We start from the raw sequence: 12184 nt of genomic DNA on the forward strand, positions 1-12184 counted from the left end.
TTGGATTTACCGCTACAGCACTTCCCCAACCTTTGAATACACATACAAGGATCTGCTGTTCACCTGCATTCACCACAGTGAAATCAGAGATGCCCATGCCTCTCAAAAAACAGTCCAACTACACACTCAGGATTAGCTGAACCCCTCCTCCTCTTTTCAACATCACCCAGTGAATTGTTTATGAGCATGCTTTGTTTGTAGCACAGCCTGGGCACTGGAGAATGTAAGGTAATACTCAGCATTAATTATGCAACAAAGTCTGACACCCTGTCCGCCAAAATAGCATGCTTGTTAAAATGAGTACATACCATACAATGTTGGGCATGTTGGGTGGTTTTGATTAGAAAGGAGTTTCATGCATTCTCTACATCTTTATGATGAACAGTCTGTTCATAAAAAAAATCGCAGATATTCCTCAGCAGCACCGAATAAAATGTTTCCATGTTCCAATCCACTTAAAACGACTTTAGCAACCTGGACTAAGTTACTGTTTATAAATGCAAGTTATGTATCATAAAATGGGTATTTGAATTCATTTGTTTGACATATTTGCTTATAATAGCATTTATTATTATAACAGTATTAGCATCAATAATGATAAATAAAACATTCATTGTACTTATACAGCATCCTCATTGGCCAGGATGCCTGGCAAAAACAAAGAGTTGCTAGTTAATCCTTGTTTTACAATTGGCAGTCAGGCTTGATGCAAACACCAACCCAAAAACCAATTTGGTGACCATAACATAAATAGATAGCAGAGGATGGTTTCGATCCATCGACCTCTGGGTTATGGGCCCAGCACGCTTCCGCTGCGCCACTCTGCTGTGTCGTATTGTGAATGGTAATCATAATCTAAATCTACATACAGTCTTTTCTGTTCAACAGCAGAGGGCGCTACAACGCCATGTACAGTGTCATTCTGCTGGTGGCTCGAGTACCCGAGGGCATTGAGTTTGAAGCTGGGTCTGACAACAGTGATGCATCAGTATAATAAACCACATAATCTCTTCATTTCGGGTATTCGGAATCACTCTCGTACTGTGGCCTAATGGAATATCCGTTTTTGATAGATAGATAGATAGATAGATAGATAGATAGATAGATAGATAGATAGATAGATAGATAGATAGATAGATAGATAGATAGATAGATAGATAGATAGATAGATAGATAGATAGATAGATAGATAGTACTTGTTTGCCAAGATGACAAGATGAATCGATCCAAATTCTTACATATATTTTAAAACTTTTTTATTCTAGATTTTTGCTGCAAAATACCAGACACCCATAGTACGAGTATTCAAGTAAGCAAGTCGTGCAGTGCAGAATGTTTAAAAGGGGGCGCCTGAGCCCACAGCGTCACATGGGCCCCAAATAACCTAGCTGCGACCCTGATTCCTGATCCGGTTGTTTCTCCCCAGAAGTTTGGAAAAACCTTGTGGACACCATCTGCTGTATTCGATTAAGGTTTGCCATTACTTCTCATTTACTTCGATATGCGTGGTAACCGCTAACAAGTTAGAGCGTCCTTCATAAAAGTGCGAATGCACAGATTCAATATTCATTCTTGCCCCGACTCGACGCGACTTTCAGCTGTTGGTTTCCATGGAGACTGTTGCGCGTCAATTTAGGAAAGGCAAACTTTCCTTTACATTTCCGGATTTCATGTATTCTGTCAACGACGGTAGAAACGGAGATTATAGTAAATTTCAGGGGTAGCCGTCACTTTATTTGTTTTCACTGTCGTGAACAAGGGAAACAAATTCGTGTAATAATTTCACAGATACGTATGTTTTTGATGCTGTTGAGTACATTAGTCCCAATTATAATAATTTGTTTCTAACTTTATTTCTTCGTTATTTGTTTTAATTTTTTTTATTTGTTGATATTTTATCAATTATCCTTTAAATATTCGCTTTAAATAATATCCCCCAGAAACCATCTTTGAGTCTCTTAATGTATTCATTTCAATAGATTACCTACATATGTCAGTGGCGTTTAGTCCAGTCAGAACAATTAAATGCACTTCCTCAAGCCATAGATAGGCCCATGGATTCATCATTATTATATCATATGTATGTAAAATATGTGCTTTGGCTCAATAAAGGGAAACACTATTCTGTTGTGATTTCAGATGTCTGAGCAAACACAAAAAGAGACCATCATGACAAAAGTCAACAAAAGTCAAATCGCTCCCAAATGGGAAACAAAGAATCCTGTTTCCCAACATGCTGGTGTGTCAAAGCCCCACATTGGTGACTCTCAGTCCCCCCTGAACCTTCTAAATACCAGCCAAAGTCAATCTGCTTTCCCGGACAGTGTTTACCTGCTGGCATCTGTCATCTTCCAAAACAGCCACCATGAGAAGCCTGCATGCCGCCAGCTGGTGAAGTATGGCGAAGGGAGGGGGCTTCCTTTGCCACAAGTCAAAGATGAGATGCTACGTCCTGCTTATGAACTGGCCTTCAATACACTGAGATGTAAGTGACTATTACCAAGAGTTGCTTTGCTTATAAATGCACATTTGAGTAAGCTTCAACAAAACCTTACTGACTTTTTCGTAAAGACTAGAATAAAAAAGGATGAAAAATAGAAAAGGAATATTCACCATCTTGTGTGATCTTGGTGCCAAGCAATTATGTTGGACTGAGTTGAGGATCTTCATGATGCAGCTATGGATGGTTGGCAATTATAAACCCTTTTAGAGGGACATCAAACGTTGACATATTCTTCACTATGTATTTGATGTAGGTCTCTGCTCCTATTCCCCACAATTATCAGGGGTTTCATTGTAGCATGTAATCAACACTGTCTAATAAAGGGTAGCTAGCTACACGTGCACTTTTGACTGAGAAAGTAAAAATTAATATTGATTTTGATTACATGTTGTCTTTGAATTACCCAAAGTGTGTGTGAGGATATCAATTTGACAAGTAGAATTAATTGGATGCAGCTAAATGGGTAGACAGCAAGAAGGAGGGGAAAATGCTCTAATCACCAGGGAGAATTTCCATCAGACGTTTCAGATCAATTTGTCTCATGGTGTGTTATCTGCAGAGGGTGGGGTCTTGCTGGCCCAAGTCACACTGGTGTGTAATCGCCATGGCGATAAAGGTGAGGCAGCGAGGGGGGCTGGAATCGATTAAAGTGTTTGTAGTAGATGGAGAGGTCATGCAGGTCTCGGGAACACCCTCAGAGCCATGAATGATTTGGTTCCATTTTGCTATCCATCCACTGAACCAGGATATCCATTAATGCAGATTATAGCTGTGCATCTATCATCAGACTACCCACCAGCAATGAATGATGTATGAACACACTAAAGATCTCAAAAGTATTTTGTATTTAATCACCATATCTTATTCATAAGCTTAATCTATTTGTGCAGTGTGTTGGTAGTACAATGTTCTTCTCGTTTTGCTCATGAAACATTTATGGAAATGAAAATAGGCTCATTCGTAAACTGCAATGAGTTCTATGAAACAAACATAGACAAGATATACTGTAGTGAGGAGGAGCCGCTCTTCTCTTTTAAAATGCATGTATACTATGACCTGGATACAGTGAGAGCGCAAGGATTTGAAGCCAATTTGATTAATTGTGCATCCCGTGATACACCCAGGAGGATTTTCCAATGGTTTGTACCGGAATGAGGCTTCCTTGTAAATCAGGTACAAGCCATGAGAGATTGCAAACCTGCATCATTCATCAACTCATTCTTAAATATGGAGCCATTTGATTGACATAGGTACACCGTGTGGACTAATATGAAGAGGCACAGCTCTTCAATTCAACAACCAAGTGTTTGGACTGCTTTGCCTTCATCTTAGATTTTGGATCATTCGGTGCCTCCATTATGGAGATGACCATTTTCTGTTCTGACACAACGAGGACGTGGTACTGGTATAATATATGTGCCAGCACTAGTCAAAAGAGGGTACAGTACCATGCTTACTATTGCTTTTCTGGAGCAAGAATGAAACCGAATCGTATTAGAATTTGGATTCGAATTCATCAACGCAAGGGGGCTGCAGAGAGCGATTGATTTTGCAGGCGCTATTCTACTGGTCTGTCCCCATGTTGTCCATTGTTTTTTCTCAAGCACAATTTTAAAGTGTTGAAAATAGCTTGAAAGCAATTCTCTTGGCGCTCTTGAATGCTCCACTTTCATTCCCAGTCACTTTCTACCAACAAAGCACAGTACCTCAAATTGGCCCCACACATACTTCAAATAACAAAGATGTAATACTTCCTTGATATCGATTAAATCTCACTTTGTTTATTTGTTGAAAACACTTTATGCCTACTTAAGGGGGCTCAACCACCCCCATTTAATGATTTACATTTTACAGCAAATAAAAAAAAAAAAACGCAATTCATATTGACATTTTTTTGATAGCACACTGCGTGGCCGCATTTATCGCACATACCAGAAACTTACACTGCATGCATGGATTTTTTTTTCAGGGTATGGAAGAGATGAAGTGGATGAGCAATTGTTATTTGGTGTGTTCTTTGAAAAAGACACTCTCAATCACAATCTTGTAGAAAGTACTCTGTGTGAAGTTGTGAACTAGTTTCAAGTTTAACTTCTTTTACGTGTAATAGCAGCATTCTCAGTGCTTCTGTCAATGCACTAATCATTGATTGCTTGGCTTTATTGTGGTTGATTTAAAAACAAAAGGGGTGAGCATAGTTCTTAACTTGGAGTAAAAAACAAACAAAAAAAAAACGCTTCTTCAGCAAAATAATAAAATGCCAATGAGCTCAGGTATTGATCTGTAATTAGATGTCTTATTTGCTCCAAAGAAAAAAGGAGCCCAGTAATCTCGGATTTAGAAGAATCTGTCACTGAGACTGTACGGTCGATAGGTGACAGTCTCTTTGTGTTCGATTTGACAACTGTTAACAGCCAAGCATTCCTATTAACCGTCTTGTACCACGTGTATCAGCGATTACCTAGGGTAATCTTGAGGCAGTCAAAAAGGTACAAGTCATGTATATGTGTATTTTGATGGGACAGTTGGGATGGTGTTCATGGGGGAATTTGAAACATATCCTCAAACTGTGTTTCCACCATGTTTGCATAGGTTCCCACAGAAACATGCACCTGCGGGACTTTAAGTGGTCTTAGGGGTAGCTGGAAAGAGTAAAACAGCAAAAAGATTGATCATACCTACTAAGCATAAGGAAGAGAAGTCATGTAATGGCTAGAGGGTCCCCTGAAACAGGCAAAAGGCTTGCACCTGCAAGAACAAATACCTGCAATGTAGCAAAAAAGAAACTTTCCCTCTTCTCAGAGATGAATTGAAGGATTCATGAATGTGAGGCTGGCTATACATTTTTTAAAGATCTGTATCTTATAATTTGATATAGACAAGTATTATGAGGGTCAAATTGATTCAGAACTATACTCTGAACTGAAAATGGAAAGTATGTAAGGTCTATTAGCCATCTCATTCATGTGTAGGGATGTAGGTGACCTTGTCTTTTGCCATTACTCTCCCACTTCTTTCCTCACTAGCTTCATTCTATTCATTTCTTCCACCCCTCTGCGTATTTCTGCTCAGAACTGTCACATGACTGCGGCTGCCGTATTGCGACTGGAGACGCTCTTTAGACTACTTTGTGTCTGGCTAGATTTAGAGCATGCAGAGAAAAGAGACTTTTTTTGTGTGTGTCCTTGACCACAACCAGCGTAACAGGCGCCACATAGTATGCCTCAGCAAACATTCAGTAGCACAGATTGAGTTCTCTAAAAAGTGTAAAGCCAGCGGCGGCACCGTAGCCCACTGGTTAGCAAGTCTGGCTGCCAACTGATTCAGGGTGCCCCCCCGCCTGCTGCCCGATGACCACTGGGATAGGCTCCAGCATGCCCGCGACCCCCGTGGGGACAAGCAGTACAAATAATGAATGGATGGAGTTGCACTTTAGAAGTGGAGATAATAATGGATCATTTATTGCAGGTTGCTTTTTTTGGTTGCTCTTCATGTGCAGTCAGGTGTAACGACGTGGAGAGTAGCCAGATGTAGAGATTTAGTTTGAGCACATCTGTCACAAGTTGGTGGTCCATGCAAACTTCTCCAGCCAGAGAAGAATGTGTAAATCTTTCATTTGTAAATGATAAAAAGATGAATGTATTTTTTTTTTTTGTATTTTCCCTCAACCTCTTGTGTGATAACAGCATGTTCCCCCTCCACCCCTCACCCCCAAGCATGATGACTCCCCATCGCATCAGTGTGCATTTATTGGTTATATCCCACAAGCTCATCTGTGCAGTAATGCTTACTGCTGTAAATTGCAATGTCTCCCCAATGGCGACTTCCATTAGGGGCAGGAGGTGCTTTTATTTGTTGGCCATATATATAATATTTAATACAGAACAGTGATTTAGTTATCGTATAAACCTTCCTCATAAAGCTGTTTTAGGAGTATCATATTTTTTCAAATAGTAGCCTCTATTCCAATGATTATCAAAGTGTGGTACATGTACTCACTCATGCTCCTTAAGAGATGTGAAGCAGTACTAATCTATATTTAGCACTGTAAACAAATAAATCTAGTTATGGCTGTTATGTTGGTAGGTTGACATCATCGTAATGAAGTGTTACCAAAACACCACGTTGCGGGAGTTAGTTTTATTGCAAATCAAAAATAAGCAATAAACTCACCTGTGGAGCAGAAATGTTGCTTACTCGGTGTGTCTTCTGAATCCTCAATTGTCCGAGGCCTCTTCACTTTGCTACTTTTTGCTTGTCTCTTGCGCAGTTGTTAACCAATGAAGGATGTGAATTTAACGGAGGTTGATATTCCGCCATGTTTTAGCAAAGTTCATGATGTAAATATTTGACACCTTGTCGGTCATATCTTCTCTCTGTGATTGATTAACCTTCCTCACGTGTGGTTTAGGTTTATTAGTTATATATTTAGTAAATTTTATCAGATCATTACACTCACTACACTGTTACAATAATGTTATAGTGACTTTTCTAAAAAAATATATATATATAGTATATATAGTAAGTGATTTTTTTGGGGGGGCTCCCCTTTAAGCACAGTGTTGATGTTCAAACTATACATTAAATATGAATTTTAGGAGTAAAAAACCTCTGCTATCTTTTTAATGAACACTTAGGTCAACTATGCTAGTGTATTTTATTGATGGTGTTTATTATGGTCCTTGATGCAAAAAGTTTGAAAACTGCTGCTTTACTCTATTTTGGGTGGATTTTGTGTAAATAATGAATTAACAATAACTTTACACAAAGACTAGTGGTTTTTATTGTGATGTTTGAATATACATCCCATTGCATTTTTCACCTACACTTAATAGAATATATTTTTTGCTGTATCTGCATGTGACATGCATGTAATTGATGTCACATGTATTGTATGTTACATTAGCACACCCTCTGTCCAAAGACGAACAACAACCCATTCTATTTTAATCCAAAGATTACAAAAATAAAGTCTTCGAACTAATGAGTAGTAGGTTTTCTGATTAAACTGCTATGCAGTATCATCAATGTGTTTTGAAGAACTTTAATTTTGCCATCAGGGTGTGTGATTTTTCAAAGCAACCCACCACAAATGAAGAACAAATCAATAAATGGAAATAAATGAGGCGAATGAAGAATCCGATTAAGTCTAATTAAGATCCAAATAAGTGTTTAATCACAGGAAATGAAGCCTAGTCTAATTGAATTGTGTGTACTAATTAAATTTTGAGAATTTGTCTTCAGGAGCCTGCATTGCACTTGTTCTTTTGCCACTCCTTTTGTAGACATACTGTCTTTCAGTATATAGAGTCTGCCATTCATCTGTTGTTCATATTTCGCAAGATGATAATGTGACTTTTGTCTATCTCAGTCTGAAGAGAAAACAACCAAGATTTATTTAGCCTTAATAACAAGACTTTGACATACTTAATATTGCTGGAAAATCACAGACAAAACGACAATAACCAAATTCCTCATCCTTGCATTCCTGCATACTGAAAGTGGCTGCATTGATAACCTGTCATGTCAACATGTAATATAATCAATTACAAAAAAATGTGTATAGTGTGCATTTCTTCCAAATGTTGATTATTGATGCATTCTTCACCTTGTAGTCAAACAGTGAATTTTACAATTATGATAGTTAGATTAAATATTACATAAAACATTAGATACCACCAGTGTTTTATTTTTCATCATTTTATTCAGACCTTGCAGCATTACACCTCATTATTCATTACAAAATGCCTTAGAATGTCTTCTGCTCATCTAAAACAAGATTACATGCAGTACATTATTATTCATATGATGAACTTTGATTTTCATAAAACATTAGATAATCATGATTATTGTCAATTGATATTTAAGGGATGGACGCACACTGAGATCGATGTTTGGTGATAGGCTACATCATAATGCTTTGATTCTTGAAGTAAGGTCACGAGGGGTTAGTGGGCTCCCTCTGCTTGTACTATATGAAACAATCACTGAATAAAATTTTCATATTGTGCATGATAAAATGTCTTAAACATGAATTTTTGAAATGTGTCTGTTTTCAAAGATTTATTCAACTTTCATTGGCAATAGATTTTTATCTAATCATTATTTTAATACAGTTTCAATATGTTTTTCATGTAAGTACAGTGTAAATATTCAAATTGTGCACAATTATACAGCGGCTTAAAATATTGAATTCTTAATAACACTTGGGTCTACTACATTATTGCATCACATTTATTATAATCCACTAAAGTTAATTGCATGTAAAAATCGGTGCACTTTTTTTTGCACAGATCAAGAACTACTGGAGGATGTCATAACTGACGGTGGCGTTTTCATCTCTCACCCAATAGTAAGTGACCTTTTCCACTGACAACTTTTGCACACAGATGGAGTGTAGCGCACTAAGCACAAAAAATTATAACCTTTTATTTCACTATGAAAAACCAACCAGTTTTCTAGTTTGCCCTATTTTTCCCTATGTGTAGCATTCTTAATTTCACAGTCTCACTCTCAACCAAGGCTTTACACAGCTCTGTCCTATATTCATGTCCTGCTGTTCACCCTGCACACACTGTTTGTTCTGATCTCCAGCCTCTAATCACTTACAGTGATATTGATGTATTGCATTCATGTGCTCCTCTTATCCACCCACAAAGGAGTTTGAGTCTTTTATGTCCTCTGTCTGTCTTGACTGAGTCTGCTCTTTCACATTATTTGAAAATGACATACACTTCCTCAAGGCAATGCCATATTTGGGCAAAGAGGCTGAGATTTTGGAAAGAAGAGTTCAGGACACAATTAATTTATTTACATAACGGACATGCAAAAGTCCTAAATCTCAAATGCTTCACAAAGAGTTAGAGTCTTAAATATTATATAAATTGTGTGTCTTCATTGAATTTCAACCTGATCCGCGAACTGATATTTTTTTTCATTTTTTACTTAGTTTCAAGGTAAGCGACTGCACATGTTGCCTGAATGTACCAATCTGCATGGAAAGTGACGCATCGCCTTTTTGAGCTGAACTATTAATATTAATGTCCTGATGAAATCAAATTTCTCTCATATGTATTGGGTATTTAAAGTGATTCGTTCTTTGTTCAGTTCATATGACTTCAACCAGTAGGTGTCGGTGATGCGCATTGAAGCTGGTGCCACCTCGCCGTAAAACAAAACGAAGAAGAAAATGACGTAACTTCCCGTTCACGAACGAGTCGTGTATTGCATTTCCCGTTCACCAACTGAACGGAGCTGTGAGTGAACGAGTCAGTGATTTGCATTTCCAGTTCATCGCGAGAACGGATCAGTGAGGGAACGAATCCTGACTTTCCCGTTCGCGAACGAGTTAATGGGTCAACTGCCTTCCCGTGCATCAATGGATCAGTCAGTGAACGTGTTGCGTCCCCTGGCGTGAACTATGGAAGCCAGAATGTAGATTTACGATTTGCCAAGGAAAGAAAGACGGACTCACTGAAACACCACTTCTTTTATGCACGTTTTCTCCAAGCTAACGGCTAACTTTATTGCATAAAGGATGCGCCGTTATGCAACAACGGGGAGATTATGTTTCTCTTTGGGTAATCTTGATTGTATAACACTTATAGTAGTTTTTAAATAACGTGTATGCATATATACGCCTAAATATTGTTATCCAATATATCTACTGCAATTTCACATTAGATTGCTGGTTTGAAATGTACTTTTATTATCATTATTATTATTATTATTTTAATAAACATTAAAACCTGTTAAAACTTGTCTGGTGTTTTACTCCTTGTTTTTATTTTTATTTTAATAAACATTAAAACCTGTTAAAACTTGTCTGATGTTTGACTCCTTGTTTTTATTTTTTGGGCATGAAAACAAAAATCAGACATTTGGTTAACTGCTTTATATGACAATATGTATGTGTTTTACGTTGTGTAACATGTGTTGGTGTCCCCCAAAATAAAGACCAAGTAATCAAATACACATTCTTGACATGTACAAAAAATGCATAAAGTTATTAGGTACACCTGAAAATGGTGGTGTACCTAATGGAGTGTCCGTGTGACGTCACAGATCAACCAGCCAATCAGAAAGTGGGGGTGAGGGCGGGTGTGGCACTTTTCACTTAAACCAGGGGTGTCGACCTCCAGCCCTCGAGGGGCCGCGTTCCAATATGTTTTCCAAGTTACCCTCGTTAAACACCAGCGTGAAAAGATTTTGGTCATTTTCACGTTCTGCAGGAGCTAAAACTTTTCACGCAGGTGCACTTATCGAGGGAATCTTGGAAAACATGTTGGAATGCGGCCCCGAGGACTAGAGCTTGACACCTGTGACCTTTGACCATGATATTTCCCTAATAAAGTGGCCTGTTATTAGGTACACTTGAAAATGGCGGTGTACCTAATGGAGTGTCCGTGTGATTCCCTCGTTAAGTGCACCTGCGTGAAAAGTTTTAGCTCCTGAGGAACGTGAAAGTGACCAAAAACTTTTCACGCAGGTGCGCTTAACGAGGGTCACTTGGAAAACATGTTGGAACGCGGCCCCGAGGACTAGAGCTTGACACCTGTGACCTTTGACCATGATATTTCCCTAATAAAGTGGCCTGTTATTAGGTCCACTTGAAAATCGCGGTGTACCTAATGGAGTGTCCAAGTGACATCACAGATCAACCAGCCAATCAGAAAGTGGGGGTGAGGGCGGGTGTGGCACTTTTCACTTAAACCAGGGGTGTCAACCTCCAGTCCTCGAGGGGCCGCGTTCCAATATGTTTTCCAAGTTACCCTCGTTAACACACCTGCGAGAAAAGATTTTGGTCATTTTCACGTTCTGCAGAGCTAAAACTTTTCACGCAGGTGCACTTAACGAGGGAATCTTGGAAAACATGTTGGAATGCGGCCCGAGGACTAGAGCTTGACACCTGTGACCTTTGACCATGATATTTCCCTAATAAAGTGGCCTGTTATTAGGTACACTTGAAAATGGCGGTGAACCTAATGGATTGTCCAAGTGACGTCACAGATCAACCAGCCAATCAGAAAGTGGGGGTGGGGGCGGGTGTGGCACTTTTCACTTAAACCAGGGGTGTCGACCTCCAGTCCTCGAGGGGCCGCGTTCCAATATGTTTTTCAAGTTACCCTCGTTAAACACACCTGCGTGAAAAGATTTTGTTCATTTTCACGTTCTGCAGAGCTAAAACTTTTCACGCAGGTGCATTTAACGAGGGAATCTTGGAAAACATGTTGGAATGCGGCCCGAGGACTAGAGCTTGACACCTGTGACCTTTGACCATGATATTTCCCTAATAAAGTGACCTGTTATTAGGTACACTTGAAAATTTCATGACATACATGCTTGAAAATACACATAAATACTTGCATTTGTTTGCATATGCATACAAAGCGAGGTTCCAATTCTAAAAGCACGTTCAGGTAAATGTTCACTCCTGGGATCGAACCAAGCTCTAACCCAGCGAGAGCGCATGTCACAAACCAGTCGGCTATATCGCACTTGCAGCTGTTTCCCGTCTGCACTCTTTTGTACTAGTGATGTGCATTCCAGTTCTCAAATGAACTGAACCTTTAGAATCGGTTCACTCAAAAGATTTGTTCAAAAGAATTGTTCACCGAATCGTTCGCTACACTTTCTTATTCATTTATTTATTTTCTTACCTCGTGTAGTGTACCTATTGAC

The sequence above is a fragment of the Syngnathus acus genome, chromosome 10 (assembly GCF_901709675.1).
Source record: "Syngnathus acus chromosome 10, fSynAcu1.2, whole genome shotgun sequence".
Lineage (NCBI taxonomy): Eukaryota > Metazoa > Chordata > Actinopteri > Syngnathiformes > Syngnathidae > Syngnathus > Syngnathus acus.